Consider the following 18,348-nt stretch of genomic DNA (forward strand, 5'->3'; position numbering starts at 1 on the left):
AGCTGGCTAAACATTAGAGCACAAATAAGATACAGCTAAAAACTAAAATTATTCTGTGACATTTTGGTCATGTAATACTGCCCACGAGTAGACAAAGACCCACAATTTCAGCTTCAGAGATCTTAAGAAGACAAAATGGGGGCACTGGGGTGGCTCAGTTGGCTGAGCGTCTGACTCTTGATTTCATCTGAGGTCATGATTTCACTGTTTGTGGTTTAGAGCCCCATGTTGAGCTCTGCACTGACAGCACAGAGCCTGCTTGGGATTTCTCTTTGTCCCTCTCTCTGTCCCTCTCCCTGCTCACACACACACACACACACACACTCTCTCTCTCTCTCTCTCTCTCTCTCTTTCTCTTTCAAAATAGATAAGCAAACATTAAACAAAAAAAAAGACAAAATGAATTGAAATGCTTTATTCGTACAGGCCTGTCAGTCAGCAAGTTAAGATGTTGCCTAACAAAACTCTACTTCATTTGGCCTCAATCCCTGTGACCACATCTATGCAAATGGGGCAGGTTTTGAGTGCAATGAGTAGCTACTCTGCCATAATTAGCATATGTATATAGGCATACTTCATTTTATTGTGCTTCACAGATACTGTGTTTTTTTACAAATTAGAGGTTGGTGGCAACCTTATGTCTAGTAAGTCGATGGGCACCATTTTTCCAACAGCATTTGCTCACTTTGCATCCCTGTCACATTTTGGTTATTTTCCAATGTTCCCAACTTTTCCATTATTATGATATTTTTATGGAGATCCATGATTAGTGATCTTTAATCTTACTATTGTAATTGTTTGGGTGCCCCTACAAAATAGCAAACTTCACCCATAAATGTTGTGTGTGTTCTCATTGCTCCACCAACTGGCTGTTCCCCCATCTCTCTCCCTCTGCTCAGACCTCCCTATTCCCTGAGACACAACAATATTGACATTAGACCACTTAATCCTACAATAACCTCTAAGTGTTCAAGCAGAAGGCAGAGTTTCATGACTCTCAATTTAAATCAAAAGCTAGAAATGGTTGGACTTAGTGAGGAAGGCATGTCAAAAACTGAGACAGGCTGAAAGCTAAGCCCTTGCATCGAACAGCCAACATGTGAATGCAAAGGAAAAATTCTTTTTTTTAAATATTTTTTTCAGTTTTGTTTATTTATGTTGAGAGACAGCGTGAGCAGGGGAGGGGTAGAGAGAGAGGGAAAGAGAGAATCTCAAGCAAGCTCTGCACTGTCAGCACAGAGCCTGACGTGGGGCTCGAACTCATGAAACCAAGAGATCATGACCTGAACTGAGAGTCAGACGCATAACCGACTGAGTCACCCAGGTGCTCCTACAAAGGAAAAAATCTTAAAGGGAATTAAGCAGTGATGCACAAATGATGAGAAAACAAAACAGCCTTATTGCTGATAGAGAGGAAGTTTGAATGGTCTGGATAGAAGATCAAACCAACCGTCATGTTCCTTTCAGTCAAAGCCTAATTTAGAGCAAGACCCTAACCTTCCTCAATTCTATGAAGCCTAAGAGGTAAAGAAGCTGCACAAGAAAAATCTGAAGCTAGCAGAGTTTGGTTCATGAAGTTTAAGGAAAGAAGGTGTCTCCGTAACATAAAAATGCACAGTGACGCAAGTGCTGATGCAGAAACTACAGCAAATTATCCAGCACATCTAGCTAAGATAATTTATGAAGGTGGCTGTACTAAACAACAGATTTTCAATGTAGATGAAACAGCCTTATACTGGGAGAAGATGCCATCTAGGACTTTCATGGCTAGAGAGAAGTTAATGCCTGGTTTCATAGCTTCAAAGGACAGGTTGACTATCTTGTTAGGGGCTAATGCAGCTGGTGACTTTAAGTTGAAACCAACTGTCATTGACCATTCTGGAAATCCTAGGACCCTTAGGAATTATTATGCTAAATCTACTTTGCCTATGTTCTATAAATGGAACAACAAAGCCTGGGTGACAGCATGTCTCTTTATACAACATGGCTTACTGAATATTTTAAGCCCACTGTTGATACTTACTGCTCAGAAAAAAAGATTCCTTTCAAGATATTACCACTCACTGACAATGCACCTGGTCATCTAAGAGCTCTGATGGAGATGTACAATGAGATTAATCTTGTTTTCATGCCTGCTAACACAATATCCATTCTATAGCCCATGTATCAAGGGCTAATTTTGACTTTCAAGACTTATTATTTAAGAAATACATTTCATAAGGCTATAACTGTCATGGATAGTGATACCTCTGATGGATCTAGGCAAAGTAAAATGAAAAGTTTTTAGAAAGGATTTACCATTTTAAATGCCATTTAGATGCAACCACCACCCTGACCAGTCAGCTGTGATCAATGTCAAGGCAAAACCCTCCACCAGCAAAAAGATTACGGCTCACTGAAAGCTTAGATGAGGCTTAGAATTTTTTTTCAGCAATAAAGTATTTTTAAATGAAGGTATGGCCTTTGTTTTAATAACTAATGCTATCATATACTTAATAGATTACAGTGTAGTTTAAACGTAACTTTTGTATGCACTGGAAACCGGAGAAATCATCTGGCTCACTTTATTGCAATATTTACTTTATTGTGGTGGTCTGGTACCAAACCTGCAGTGTCTCTGACGTATACTATATTCATGTGGCTAATTCTTCTGTAAAATGAGGTCCACGCTCTTCCAGACATGATGCTATAGGAACAGAGCTGCGTTCAGAGCGGCCAGAGTTATGTTACTTCAACCAATATATATTGGAGCAACACCTCTGAATCAGGTCCTAGGAATATAAATAATAGCCACCTCCCCCCCAAAGGCATCGTTTCATTGAGTTTACAGTCTACTGTATGAGGCAGACATGATCCATGAAGGAATGCAAAAACACAACCATGATAAATCCTACAGAGCAAAGAAATATGAAGTTTATCCAATCAAGAGGATTAGAAAAGGTTTCCTTGAGAATGTGATGATACAGTCAAGATGTCAAGGTGAATAGACACTAATGAGGCCGAGAGGAGAGAAAGAGCAGAAGGACCAGTGTGTGCAAAGGCCCTGCAGTGAGAGGGAGCAGGAAGCTGTTAATGAAATGAAACAATAGTTATTTAGTAGTAAGAAAGAAGAGGAAGGGTGAGATACTTAAAGGTGTTGAGATATGGTTTTGTGGGCTCAGTGAAAGGGTAAGTTTGCCTTTATTACAAAAGTATAAGAAAGATATCAAGATGCTCTAAGCAGATAATGTTAGGATCTCCTCGTGTTTGAAAAGACTGTTTTACTTTATGTGTGGAAAGTGGAGAGACAGGGGTCCAAGAAATGAAAAAAGAACACTTTGAAATCTATTGCAATAGTCCAGGTGAGAATCGGTAGTAGCATTGATGGGCTGTGAGAAATATCTAAATCAAAGGATACATAATCTTTAAGACTTAATTAACAATGGATTGGTTATTAGAGGTGAGGGTGACAGAGTGCTCTGGACGATTTCTTGGCAGCTAACTTCAATAACACATTGACTTCTGGTTATATTTATTAATACCAGAATGCCAGAATGTGACCAATTTGGGTAGAAATACCGAGTTTAAGTTGTACATGAGATATATAACTAGAGATGGCAGGAAGGTAGGTAGGTATGTCAATTGAGAATTTAGGGGAGAATCTGTCATGCATATACATTTGAATAAACTTGGTATTCTAACGTGTGAATTTTGATGAGATTTCTGAGGATAGAAAACTAATAAAAAGGATGGACAGAATAAGTGAAACTTGAAGAAATTAAACAGCTCTTTGTTAAGTAAAAAATAAAAAAAGAAAGAGTCTACACAGGTGAGTAAGAAAAATTATTGGAGAGGATAGAGTAAAATCATGAGAACATGGTGCCACAGAGATCAATGGAAGATTAGGGCTAAAGAAGAAAAAAAACGGTTAACATGTCAAGCAGCTTAGGTAGCAATAAATAATAACAACTAACATCTGTAGCATTTAATATGCATCAGACATTTTCTCACGGTTTTTTGTATATCAACTCCTTGAATCTTGACACCTGTACTATGGTGTACTATTTTATAGATGAAGAAAGTGAAGCACAGAGAGGTTAGTCCCTTGCTTGAGATTACACAACTAGTAAATAGAGGAGTTAGCAGTCAAACCAAGGCAGTATGACTTTAAAGTTCCATACTTTGTTTGCCGTTATGCTGTTCTGCCTCTCGACAAGTCAAAGATGGAGAAAAAAATGTCTTTGAGTTGAGTGACGTGAAGTTCGATCATGACCTTACCACGCACTGTTTGACTGGCATGATAGGTCCAGGCCAACAGCCACACTGCAATGATTGTACAGCCGGGGCAGGGGAAAGGTGAAGAAACAGACACTGCATTTCGGTACAGCTAGATGAGCAGCTGTTGAGAAGCATCGCTCTGAGAAATGTAGTTTGGATCCGTCCCCAGCTAGAGTTACACAACTGGGATTCGTGTGAAGCCAGGCAACTATGGAAGACCCAAAGACTAGGGTCATCTCTATTTGGATATGAAGCCAGCATTCCGAAATGCACAGGCTCTTAGTTCTGCTGTAGAGGGAGACAAAATCACTGGGTTACCTTTGATATTACATTTCTGAGGTTAAAAACTATTTTATTAATATTGTTACTCCTATTCCTAAACTCCTTCACTTATTACAGTGCCTTATACGTGGCAGAGAGAAATGGGGTTCTGGGGGAAAGTCACTTTGGAGTTAGGGAATGCTCCCATGCTCCCTATTGGCCATGACGTTAGACAAATCCAAACCTCTTCATTCTTCAGCTGTAAAAGAGGAAAAAAACGGCACCCTCTCAGTATTGTTGGCAAGGTTAAGAATAAAAATACTTTGTTAACTACACAATTCTATAGAAATGTTAGGTGCCACTGTAACAAACTGCTATTGAAAGAGGGAAGGAAAGAGAGAAGGGAGTGACCTTGGTTTGAGAGTTTCACCACACCAGAAGAAATATAAGCCTACTGAAGAATGTGGGCACACATAACTGTAACTATTTGTTGGTGAATTAATTGGTTTTTCCATTTGGGAAGAGTTAGAAACAACTCTTAGAAACAGCATGCGTCCTCTGGGGTCAGAAAAAGACCACCCTGACCTTTGCCTGAATACCATTTCCATGGGCACACTGGTCAACAGGGCAAGAGTTTCAGCTTAGCAGTGGTGATAGAACAGGCATTTAACATAAATATTTGTTGATTGATTGATTGAACTGGGCATATCATCAACATTGCAGCACAAAATGTTTCGACAAGTGATCTTGTGAGATTTTGTAGGAATAAGCTTGCCAGCATTACAGCAGGCAGATATTTCCTGAACAGTCACACCACAATGCCCCCGATGAATTGCCCACCAGTGCCAATTAAATGTAGTTGTAGTTAAACCTTCAGGGTGGTAGAAAATGATCTTTAGGACAGCATAGGATTCACTGGGGAGTAGCCAGCTCTACAATGCTATCGTTTCACACATAATTTGAGGAAGAGGTGAAGGAACATGAAAAACAGTTGCTTGCTGCGTTCATGGACTAGAGATTCTTCATTGACAGCAAGTCTGAGGTTTAAAATTTTAAAAACAATGAGACTTAGAGCTCTTTCAGACATTACACGAGGTCCTCTGAAGTTTTTCTTCAAGTGTACGTAACTCACCAACATATTTTTTAAAGTATTCACTTTCCAAAAGAACAAAACGAACAAATAAGAGCAACAAGAACAATAACAAACATAGCAAATGAACCAAAGACAAGAATAATGCAATTAAGAAAGAGCCTGTGTCTGTGTTTGGGTCTGCATGACCTGATCGCGTTACTGCCTGACTACTGAGAATTTTCTTCATCGAATCTCTAGAGTAGTTATCATGCCACACACTTTTGCAACCTCCAGTGTAACCAGATCTCCCTGACTGTGTTCCAGATGTCTCCAACTGCAAAGCCACAGGGGATGTCTGGTAGGATCAGGTGCTAGAACAGGTCAAGGTAGACTGTGAAGCTTCTATGAAGTTGCTAGAGGTACCCTAAAGGAGGGCAGCCTCTTTTTCCCCTTTCTCTTAGATATACACTTGCTGTGCTGGCAGGGGCCCTCGAGACAGTTTCTCTTTGGAACCTCCTGTCTTTGTGCAAATTCCATTTTGTAATGACCCTTTTTCTCTTAGGACATAAATTGTGCCCTAAATTAATTTGAGGCTGGAGGCCTGAAATTACAAGCTGGATATAGCAACATAGCAGCAGTTGAATGGAGAACTAAATGTTATGTTTGAAATATAACTGATCAGTTTTAGAAACAAAATTCTAAACGACTAGTATGTTACTGATAGGTGGGCAGTCAAGCCCCTAAATGCCTTTGCAAAAAGTTCAGATCTTTTCTTATAGGTAACAGATGCTTACCTGGGACTTCCATGTGCTGGAATCCACTGGTGGAATTGCCGCTTCTTCCTGACTGAAGGAGTTCAATGCAGCTTCTTAGGACCCACGAGCTTTCAGAAGGACAACTCCATCCTTCTCTTCTAACAATACCACCCTTTGCTTTGCTCAGTCCTGAGTCTTTCTCTCAGGCTACAGTCTCCCTTTTGCCCTCATCTAGCTTGATAGTGTTAAATTTAGCATGCTCTTGTTTAACTCATACTTGATGATTCCACATTCTCTGTATACATGTGCCCATAATTACTTGAAAGAGAAAGCCATCCTTCCATTTTTAAAACCAGGTAACTAGATGATCTATCACATGCATATCCAACTGTTAATGTCAGCTCTGGTGTAGACTATATCATTTCTTTTCTACTAAAAAAAGAAAAAAAACCACCAGAATGAAAAATGATTAAGAAAATGGAAAGAACGATGCTATAATACAGATGGCATTGAACCTACTTTAATTAATAAACAAATAAAAAGAGCTAAGAAGCATTGGTATTTTACTATCAGTAATCACTGGTGACACACTTCACGATTGATTGCCACAATGGCTGAGTACAGTTTCCTGAGATAAGCGTTCATGAGGGAGGTTTGAATCATAATGGAAAGTCAGACCATCTGATAGGTTAGTGTCTCTGTACTCACTGCCTCCTTGTAACTCTCACCAAGTAGGCCTCAAGGAACCATACTGAGGGGTGAAAGCAAGAGCCCTATGTATGTGGTGTGTACAAGAAGAATCAGACAAGGAAGGGAAATAAGAATTCAGACATTTCCATGTCTGGCCTGGCATCATTTATTTTAGTTCATTACTCTCAAAGTGTTATTAAATTTTTTTTCTAAATAAAAATGTGCTCTAGTGAACAGCATTAATTTATTCATCCTAATTATAATTGTGCCAAGAACTCTGAATTGCCACTAAATACTTTTGTAAAAGTGCTTTTACTCTCATTCCAAACTATGCATATATCCAAACATCAAATGAATATTTAATAAGTATTTATGAGCATCTATTACATTCTTAACTGGACCCAAGTTCTACAGATGCAACAGAATGGTCTCTGCCATCACAGAGTTTACATTTTTAATGGGGAAATAGATAATACAAAAAACAACTATAACGAAGTCTTATAAGTGTAATAGAGGCTAAACACCAGCTCCTAAAGGAGCAAATAGCAGAAGGCATCGAATCCCATCGGCAAGAGAAGGTCCTACGACTACCTGGAAGACATGATAATAAAGCTGCTATCTGAGAGGTAACTAGAAATTAATCAAGTAAAGGGCCAGAGGTTAAGGAAGACAGTTCCAGCCAAGTAGAATGTTATACGCAAAGCCTCAAGATAAGGGAGAGATGGTGTGTGCAAGAAACAGAAGAGATTATGTATGTCTAGAGTCAAAAGTTCAGCATGGGGCATGGCAAGATGAAGTAAAAATTAGAGATCTATGACTCCTAAGCCAGGCTAAGAATTTGGATCCTATTCTAATGTCAATGGGAAGCAAGTGAAAACTAACATATATAGTAAGATTAGATTTATATTTTAGAAAGACCAGTTGGACTTCATTGTGGAGAATACAAGATTCCCTCACCATCCACATTCTCATTAGTGGAGCTCACAGTGTCTCGACTCAGGTGTGAGACTCAGATAAGATTTTAAATAAATCTCCACTTTCCAAATTTTTGCATACCACTGTACAAAACAGATTAGATAACCTAATATCTTTATCTGATCTCTTGCTGTCTAAACTGAGGAATCAGATCCATTCAGAAACATAAAGAATATTTTTAATTTTAAGTGGGGTAATAATGAAGCCCAGGGACATACTCAAGGTAGTAGAAGAGCAGTGATCTGAGGATCTGAGAGATATTTAAAGAGCATCACTAAGCCACTGGGATAGATTTGATATAGGGCAGAGGTCAAGAGTGATAGAGAAAGAATGAAGGATAATGCACAGTCATTACTAAGGTGATAAAAACCATGATATTTCTACAGCTGTGATAGGAAACAAGAGAGGAGAAATGGTTTTGGTTTTCACTGAAATGGAGTTTGGGGATTATGAGACGTAGAAGATAAAAATTCTATTTGGAACTTACTGCATTTAAAGTGTAAGAGGAAATTGAAGTGGATTTGTCCAGTAAGCAGTTAGATGTTTGAATCTGAAGCTAAGGAAAGGCACTGAAGCACAGAATTTCTAGTTATTGGCTTGTAGTGTGGTGGAGACTTCCAGTTGTTCATTGAAATCTATCCCTCCACGCCCCATTTTCCCTGATGTTATGCCCAATTAAAGTCCACGTTTCCCAGCTGTCACCATGGACTTGTGTGCCCATTTGACCACATTCTTGCCAGGGAAATGTGAATAGATGCAATGTATGCAACTTCATGCCATTTGTTTATAGAGTAGTTCATGCTCCTGACCTTCCTTGTTTCCTTCCTCTTTCCTGAAGACCCTAAGCTTAGTAGAAACCTAGCTTCAAACAGCAGACAATGACTAGCCAGATGGTGCTGAGATTCAGAATAGCAGGATAAGAGAAGCTGGGTCTCTAAGTGACTGTGTAGGGCAAAGTTGCTGCCGTCCCGGATCACGTACACCTTGACTCTTAGGTGAGAGCGAGGTAAACCTCATTCTTTACATCACTCTTTTTTTTTTTTTTTTTTTTTTTTGCAATAGCTTAGTCTCCACCCCAAAGAATAGAGATGGAAATCTTGTGAGACAACATTAGATATACCAGGGAAAAGCATGTAGAATGAGGAAAGAAAGACCCTGTGATAGAATCTTGCAGAACACCAATATTGAAAAAGTAGGCAGACTAGAATCATGAAAAAGAGGATTATAAATGTAACTGAAAAAATTAGAGGAAATCAAGGGGTGTGCCTCTTCATAAATAGTGGGAAGAGAGCGGTCAAGTGTCAAGTGATGCTAAGGGATCAACAAAGTAGGGGCCTGGGTGGCTTGGTCGGTTACGCATCTGACTTCAGTTCAGGTCGTGATCTCCTAGCTTGGAGCTTCACGTCAGGCTCTGTGCTGACAGCTCAGAGCCTGGAGCCTGCTTCAGATTCTGTGTCTCCCTCTTCTGCCCCTCCCCCGCTGGTGCTCTGTCTCTCTCAAACGTAAACATAAAAACAAAAACACAAAAAACAGAACAAAACAACAACAACAAAAAAGTAAAAACCCGGAGGGAGAATTCTGGGGATTTAGTATCAAGGAGGCCACTGATGACCTCAATGAGGACAGGTCCAAAGAAATTGTGGGTATGAAGAGATGGCAGAGAGATGAGGAAATGGAGATTACAAACACTGGCAGGATTTGACAGAAATTTGGTGTGTAGTAAGAAGAGAGGTGGAGCCACAATTATAGATGGAAATGGGATCAGCAACTAATAGCTAATATTTATCTCACGGCTTAAGAGGGACCAGGTAATATCCTAAACTCTACACATATTCTTCCATTCATTTCTCACAACAAGCCTATTAAATTGGTCTACTATGTACGTTTTACAGAAAACCAAAGCCAAAAATTGTCTAAGGCCCCACTAAGTTTTGGAACACCCTTAATCGCCTTTTGCTACAATGGCTGGTCAGGCAGCAATTTTTTTTTCGGTGCCTAAAACTGGGAAGCTTCCTCCTTTCACTATTCTTGCTGATCGTAAGCTGAATTTTAAAGTTAGGCCCAACAAAATGTTGAACAGCAAGGCGAAGATACGGTTGGTCCACCTCAGCCAAGGCCCAGAACATTTCTACTTGCCTCAATACCTGAGGCCTGACTGGTTAAAGAAGGATGCTTTCAGATGTCCTGTGTTGATAATCATCACCCTGATCTGTTAGTCACAACATGAATTTAGAGTTGTTTTCAGGGTGCCTTTGAAACTGCTTGTCCTGGATGCCAGCACTATTACACTTGCTTGTTTGTTTGAAATAAGTACCAAAGGATCTTGAAAAAGAGCTGAGGAAACATAGAAAAAGGGATTTCTTAGAAGTGGTGAGGGCCCCCTTGCGGTTGTGGAGACCATGAATTTATTGTGACATTTATCTGCAGTTACCTGATTTCCTCCGATGTATGGTCAGCCACTGATGTAAATACGCTGAGAAGGCAGGTGGCTGGAGTCTCCTAGGCTTGGGCTTCTGCCAGTAGATGATGGAAAAATAAGTTAGGATATTAAAAACAGAGTAGTTGAAATGATGGATCATGGGACTTAAGCTGTGTAGGAAAGGGGGATGTGGGTGAACTGATCAAGAGGATGAAGCAGGGTTAAGGGTTTTGAGTGTAAGCTTCATGACAGCAGGCATCTTTTGACTTCTTGCTTTCCCCAAGGAAATCCAGTGTTGAGAACAATATAAGGTACCAAGAGTGCTCTCAAAACTATTTAATGGCTATACCACGAGACTAAAGACTAAAATATTGGAAATAATTAAACAACAGACAGAAAATAAGAATTCTTGGTTAAATAATTATGTAGTGCAAATTTACAATTTAAGAGCTGGAGTAGTTTCAGGTAAAAATTAAGGTTCCACGTTTACAACTTGGTGGTGGGTGCCTAAAATACACACACACACACACACACACACACACACACACACACTGACAGTGTGGAACCTGCTTAGGATTCTCTCTCTCCCCCTCTCTTTCTGACCCTCTCCCTCCCTCCCTCTCTTTCTCTTTCAAAATAAATAAGTAAAATTAAAAAAATATATATTAAGGGGCACCTGGGTGGCTTGGTCGGTTAAGCATCCGACTTTGGCTCAGGTTATGATCTGACAGGTCCTGAGTTTGAGCCCTGCGTCAGGCTCTGTGCTGACAGCTCAGAACCTGGAGCCTGTTTCGGATTCTGTGTCTCCCTCTCTCTCCGCCCCTCCCCTGCTCATGCTCTGTCTCTCTCTCAAACAAAATGAACATTAAAATATATATATATATATATAAACCCCAACTTGGTGGTGGGAGCCTGAGGGCACTGCACAAAAAAGTAAGTTACTGGAGATGAGGCCAACATACAGAGAGCTAAGGGTTTCTTTGGGTTGAACACAGTCTTTCCAGGCACTCAGGATGATAACAGAACCCTTGGAAAGGAAGAGAATTGTAAGCCCAGGTGCCAAGGCAATCAGTAAGTGAGAGGGAATGATTAGAAAGTCTGAAAGCAACACACTGTGAAAAACAGAGAATGGTACACAAGTCAAAGATGAAAATTCCAGCTAGCTTCACTTAATAATAATAATGGTTAATGTGTTCCATTCACCTGGCTAAAGTGGCTGACAATGGATACTTTATAGTTCGATTTACCTGTTTTCATGGTCTAAAATGAAATATTGATTGCCCGTCTGGAAAATTACTTCATTCTGTGCCATATGACATGAATCTTGCTTCTTTTTTTTTTCCTCATATGCCAAAATTGGATGAATCTATAAAGGCAAATTTATTTGATGTTAATAATCTATCAATCAATCAATAAAAAAATCCAAACCAGTTGATAAACATGGATATTGTCCAGTCTTTGAGTTTTTGATATTTGTCTATCATGTTCACACATTCTTATTACTTACTATTCTTTCTAGATAAGAATTTCCTATTTATTCTTTATCTTCTTTGCAATGGCATGCATGATTTCTTTGTAATGGCATGCATGTCAAATATCTCGTGTTGGCCATTTTATTTTTTACTATTGTATATTGTTTACTTGTTGATATAGCTTGAGATTAACTTTGTTTAAATTTGACAATAAAAATATTTGCTTTTACACAATCAATTCCATTTTGACGATATTATATAAAATGCTAAATATTTTGTGGCATGTCTTGCAACTACAATTTATCCCAGTTTTTTAATAATGCCTAGAAACAAATAAAATTGTAGGTTCTATGTTTGTTTCTCTGGAAGAGAAAATGGAAAACCGAGGCAATCACACCAATAATTTAGGTACATAAGTGACTTGGCTATTTCATTCAAAAGTGTTTTTTCATCTGAGTTATCTGTATATTTAATTCCCCCTGTTACTCTCCTTTCATAGAGAGACTGTGTATGAACCAGAAATTAAAGAAAAAGTTTCTAATTCTTTGGTTAAAGACTGGGTGGAAATGTTCTAGCGTTTGTGCCATGATGTGTAGAATGTTTCATAACCAAAAAAAATATTAACAAAGAATTCTTACCTTGATTCTCATTAGCTACAATTTAAGCAGAAAATCCAACCAATGAGTAGACCATTTCAGAGAATGTTTTCATGCTGAACTCTTGATTCCCCTGTCTTTGTGAAGCTGAAAGTCACCAGACGCTATTTGATAGCTTGTTCCACTATTCTCTAGTACTCTTTTCTTTTCATTATTTCAACTATGCTAGTCAAATAAGTTTCCATGGCCCTGTCCTCAAAAGTTGTACAGGGCATGATGGCTTGTTTTGCTTGGCAAAATTCTCTAGAACGTGATTCATTGTCTGCAGGTGATTCATGGTTAGGAAATTAATTCTGAACTCTGCCAGTGATTGTGGTTGATTAAAGTCCAGAAGTCCCTGCCGTCTATTCACTAGCACTCTTTGTCAACTGGAATATTTCTGTAATAAAAAGGGCCGAAAGTAGATGTGTTTGATGCATGGAATTTACATGCGTGTTTGCATCTTTTGAAAGAGCTACTCGAGCCTACACAATTTTAACACTTGGCATGAAAATCATTCTAAAAGTGTCTGACTGAATGAATCACATTTTACAAATAAATATCTGTCAAATGGTGCAATTACTTCAGATCCAGTCATTAAGCAATAAAATAAAGCAGTAAATAGGATACATCTGCTGCAAAGTGCTATAGAAATGCGAGTTTCCTTCTCAAGTTACTTGTCTTTTAATATTTTAGCCTAATTGGTGGAATGATTCACAAGAAACATCAACCATTCAATGTAATCATGGCACCAAAAAAGGGGGGTTGGAAATAAAGGCTTTCTAAACCAGTCAATAGGACAAGAAAAAAACACTCACTTAACACGAGCACAGAGAGCCAAAAATGGGGATGAGACATAAAGTATTTCTTTTATGTGCCATTATGGGGAATGCTGTGAGATGAAGGATCACACATCCTTTGGAAGCAATAATAGCATCTCAACGTGTTATCTGGTTTCCTTCCATATCAAAATAGTGTGGACGTGTAAATAAAGTAAATGTAAGGAGACTGTTATCTTTGTAAGCCAACTGAAATGCACGTGTTTGGTTTTTCTTAAATGAAGAAAGTAAATAAGTAAGCAGACATGATATTAGCTTCATAATTCTCCGTTACTTTAAGTTTATCAGTGGTACAGAGTTTACATTCAAAGTCAGGCCAGGTAATGCATTAGCTAATTATAATTATGATCTATTGATCTGTGGATGGACATCATAAAGTATTAGGTCTTCTTTCTCCAGTTGTTCTCTTTTCTATATAGATAATTATAAAAGAGGGGCGAAAAAAAAGAAAGTCTGAAAATTCAGCTTGGTAAAATATTTAAAGTTAAGTTTTTGTTGGGAGTTGATCATGAAAAGTATGTTGTTGTAACTCCAGAAAAAATAAACAGAGGAAATTAAAATTCAGATAACTAGTGTTAGTGCTTAGGTATCTTGGGGTTTTTCAATATTTTCCATTATATGTTCTTATGCCTGGACCTAAAGAGGTTGTCTTTATTTCTGTTCTCTCCCTTGTACCTCTGTCACTACCATAAAAAGAACATGTTCAGGCTAGCCTGCTGTTCTAAAGAGGATGAGAAACATGTGGAGCAGAGCTGTTCCAGCCAATTTACAAGCCTACAGTGATGCACAAATGCGTGATGATTATTAATGACTGTTGTTTTTGATGATTTCTTATGCAGCAATAACTAACAGGTGCAAATGCATATATATATAAATGTGTGAGTAAATATGTATACATATATAAGTGTATGTAAACATGTATTTAAGGAAATCAAAAGTATAGTCCTTTAATCTGGTCTTTTTCAGTTAATGTATGTCCTCACTCATCTCCAGTATATATAATCATTTCTACTTTTGTTACTGCTAGAGTGTGAGGTTCCTGAAAGCAGATATTGCTGTATGCCAGTGACTGGTCAGGATTTGGCCCAAAGTTAAGAATTAGATAAGTATGCAGAGACTAAATTAAAATTTTCAGTATCATACTTTTAATGGCCGCATTTTATTCCATTGTACATATGCATATATCATGATATTTCTAACCAGCCCTTTATTTTAATGTGTGTTAAAAATTTTTTACAAACTTAGAATTTGGAGCACATTTGTGTTTATTTTCTTAGGAAAAATTCTTAGAAGTAGAATTTTAGGGCCAAAGTATATAGAAAGGATAGCTATTTAAACAAAACCTCTTTTTTTTTTTTTTTTTTTGTTTAAATCAGCATCTTAGTGATCATAATTTGGCAAAAGCTTTTTGGTTTGGTTGTTTTTTTCCACGTAACTTATTTGATTCATAATGTGGCCTTTCTAAATTAAGGTGAGGAAAAAAAAAGCAATCTCAGATGGTGCTTAGTGCAAGCACAGGGTTGCAAGTATGCATGTTTTCCCTTTAAAAAAAAAAAAAAAAGCTGTAACCACTTCCGATTCTATCGATTTCTCTTTTCTACTTTTTGAGGCTTCCTTTCTGGTCGGGTCAGCAAAGGTCTATTGAGGCTCTAGGCTGTGTGGGGAGCTTCACCCACCAACCTCTTCTTTCTTTCTTTCTTTCTTTCTTTCTTTACCAACCTCTTCTTTAAAGGTGCTCTCCCCCCCCCTTCCAGTTCACACTCCAGGAAATACATGGAGTAGCAGAGTGCAGAAACTATTAAAAACATAGGTTGAAAATTTCAAAGATAGAACTTGTCATTGCCAGGGGAGTAGCCATCTTACCTGCTTTTGGACATACTCCTGTGGTCTAGTTTGAGGGGACCTTTCAGTTTGGACAGTTTTAGAGCAAACCAGGAAATTGATGAGAGGGACAGAGAACTTATCAGTAACCATAAGAGAGGGTAGGTGGGCACACTGTTGCAGAGAGAATTACTTACACCCATACCATTCTACTGAGCATAGCCTTTCAAATGGGCCTTAATTATGCCTGAACGTCTTCCTTCCTCCTCTCTAGAGATCATTCTACAATGCAGATTTCACAGTGAACTAAGGCACTGGCTCTCCCACTTTCTGTGTATTCCTATTCAAAGTATAACAGACTTGTCAATCCAAGGTAATGTTATTCCCATATTTTGCTAAGCATTATATTTATTATAAAACATAAATGACAGTAGGCTGCCATTTATTTTTAGTACAGACACTACATTTTTAATCATGCCCAAGGTTTTTTTTTTAAATTATTGTGTATTTCTATAGTTTAAAAACTTTTATTGGCTGTTTTCTAAATGTCATTAATTTCTATTTTAATGCTGATATTATGTTCATTTCAGGGCTGTAGCTAAGGAAGTATAATCCGAAGAATGTAATTCTACCTTGAAATAGGTATGTGGTTTGTAAAGATCAGACAAAAAAGAGGGGGTAGATTTCTTTTCCTTTCAAATAACTGTAATTTTGGTCCATTCTTGACATGAAAACTGTCTTGGGATAATTTGAATATGACCCCTTTTAACAGGGCTGAAACATCTTCTCCAGGATCAGAATTTGACTTTGCACTAACAATAAAAACTGAAAGGATTTCTAACTGTGCCCTACCCCCAACACACACCTACAAGGAAGGCCATGGCTCGTCACTCTTGTATGAAGTTGCATTCCTTGTAAGCAGTCTAATTCAAACCAAAATTACAGTTGGAAGTACTATATTTCAGTAAAGATTTTCCCATTTATCCACAAACTTCAATTTAATAATAATAACAATAAAAGCCACCGGACTTTGAACAAATTAGAAGGGGAAAATGAAAAATTATACTCTCTATTTATGTTGGAAAGACTGGAGACATGATTCAGAGCCTACCTTCATCCCCTCCCCCACAAAAAAGAATAGATTTATACATACATTCAAAATGATATGAATAATTGAGCAATTATTCGGATATTTGGCCTCATATATTCAGACATATTACATAAAAGTGTTTTTGGTACTTTTAGGCTTGAATCATTGAGGTAATTGAACCAATTCACTATTTCACTTTGCCTCTGTAAGTATAGTAGTACCTTAATTATAGTCTAATTTACAGGGTTTCTTTTCCTCCACAGACACTTTAAGAATACTAGATTACAAATCAAGGGACCTGAGCTTGATTCTCCTTCACCCTCATTAACCATGTGAGCTTGGACAAGCCCTTTGCCTCATTGGGTCTGTTTCTTGATCGAGAACAAGACTGTAATGCATGCGCTACATGTTTCATGAAGTTGAGAAAAGGCTAAATAACATCAGAGGAAGAGCTACAATTTATTGGTTATACATGATTCATTGTATTTTCACAACAGTCACAATGGTGTAGAAGAATTGATGTTTAGAGAAATTAAAAACATTGCCAAAGTCATACAGCCGGAACTCCACAGAGCCCAGACTCAAACCTCAGACTTGGATTCGAATATACTTGTTATACGGTCTCTCTAATAAGACAAACCCCTGCACGTACATGAAGGATTATTTTTCATATGATTCCAGTAAGTTCAGCAAACCAGGCAGCCTACAATGAGTTGAACAAACTTCCATACTGGTTGGTATTTAAAATTTATAAATTTTTTCACCTTTCTTCAGCAGCGATTCTAGGACACTTGAACAAATGGCTCTTAATGGTGTCGCTGTTGGGGCTGTAGCCATATGTTCATGAAGGCCATGTGAAACCTGTTAGCTTTGGCACCATCATCAATAATAACTTTGCCATTTTCCTCAGCTTGGGAATCAATCCCTGGGGTTGGATTTGCTAACACCAGCATGAGGTCCCTTATCTAATCAGAGCTAGACCTAGCCATATTTCAGTGCATTTGACAAGGAATGATGTAATGGTCTTAGTTGAAAATGAGATATGCGCTTGACATTTGAATGTCACACAGTAATATGATTGTCAACTGAATTGCCAATAATAGGTTTAGTAAAAGCAGACTTTAAAATAGGGTAATGGTTTTACTCTAGCTTTTTTCTCCTGGTCACCATGTTACGTACCCACACACATGTATATATGTGTTGACACACTTATATACTCACTTATCTATGAAATAATAATGATATGCCTGTGAAAACAACCAGGTTGTGTCTGTTTTAAATATGGAGAAGTCGCTATTTTTCCACATTCAAGATTTTCCCACATACTGATGAAAAAATAAGAAACCTTCCTGTTTGGATTCCAGTGGTGAGAATTTCCCCATATGTTCACCATCTCTCTACCCTTTAGATATTCTGAAGGCAACAAAGTAGTACATTCCATCCTCTGTAAATTTCCACCAAACTTTCTCATCACAGATAAGGATTTTAGGTTAATTAACCAGAATCCTACACAAAATGTGTTCAGAAGAGGCTAACTCCCATTTGCAAAGCTTAAAAAGAAGAAATATTTGCAACTAATAAAGGGAAGGTTTGACCTTTCTAAAAATAATAGATAAGATATAATACGTAACACAATTCCACAAAATAGAGAAACGTTACATATAGGCTAATTTTACATTAAACTATCGCTAGGAAAACTGCAAACAGAGGTCAATCTTTGACAGATCTAAAAATACAACCATGTGGATCAAATTTTCCAGTCACAGCTTCATCTCTGTAGATTTTCTTTCATTTGTAAAAATCTTGCTGTTTCTGCAGAGGAACTGATTAGACTGTCCACTTTAGTGCTGAGCAACGTATTTCTGAAAATGAGCTTCAGCCTGCAACAGTGCAGTCTATTTGCTGTGTGTTTTTTAATCTATCCAAGACCAGCTTTTAGGCCTTACATTTCAGATCTGACAATTTGCCTTCGGCATAAACTTTCAGTGGCAGCAACTTGAATTTTCACATAAATAGTATTCCAGTTAAGAACTGTATCTATCTAGCCATGTAATTGGAACAT

General features: G+C 38.0%; 1 long non-coding RNA gene across 1 annotated transcript; it reads right to left on the bottom strand.

Annotated features, from left to right (window-relative positions):
* Positions 1–9,937: 9,937 nt before the first annotated feature.
* On the bottom strand, positions 9,938–12,734 carry LOC113599884 (uncharacterized). The gene is made up of 3 exons (XR_008297427.1): positions 12,540–12,734; positions 11,677–11,795; positions 9,938–10,523 (listed from the first exon to the last, which is right to left on the bottom strand). It is a non-coding gene; the product is annotated as an uncharacterized LOC113599884 (long non-coding RNA).
* Positions 12,735–18,348: the final 5,614 nt, after the last annotated feature.

Source organism: Acinonyx jubatus, chromosome C2, assembly GCF_027475565.1.
Source record: "Acinonyx jubatus isolate Ajub_Pintada_27869175 chromosome C2, VMU_Ajub_asm_v1.0, whole genome shotgun sequence".
NCBI lineage: Eukaryota > Metazoa > Chordata > Mammalia > Carnivora > Felidae > Acinonyx > Acinonyx jubatus.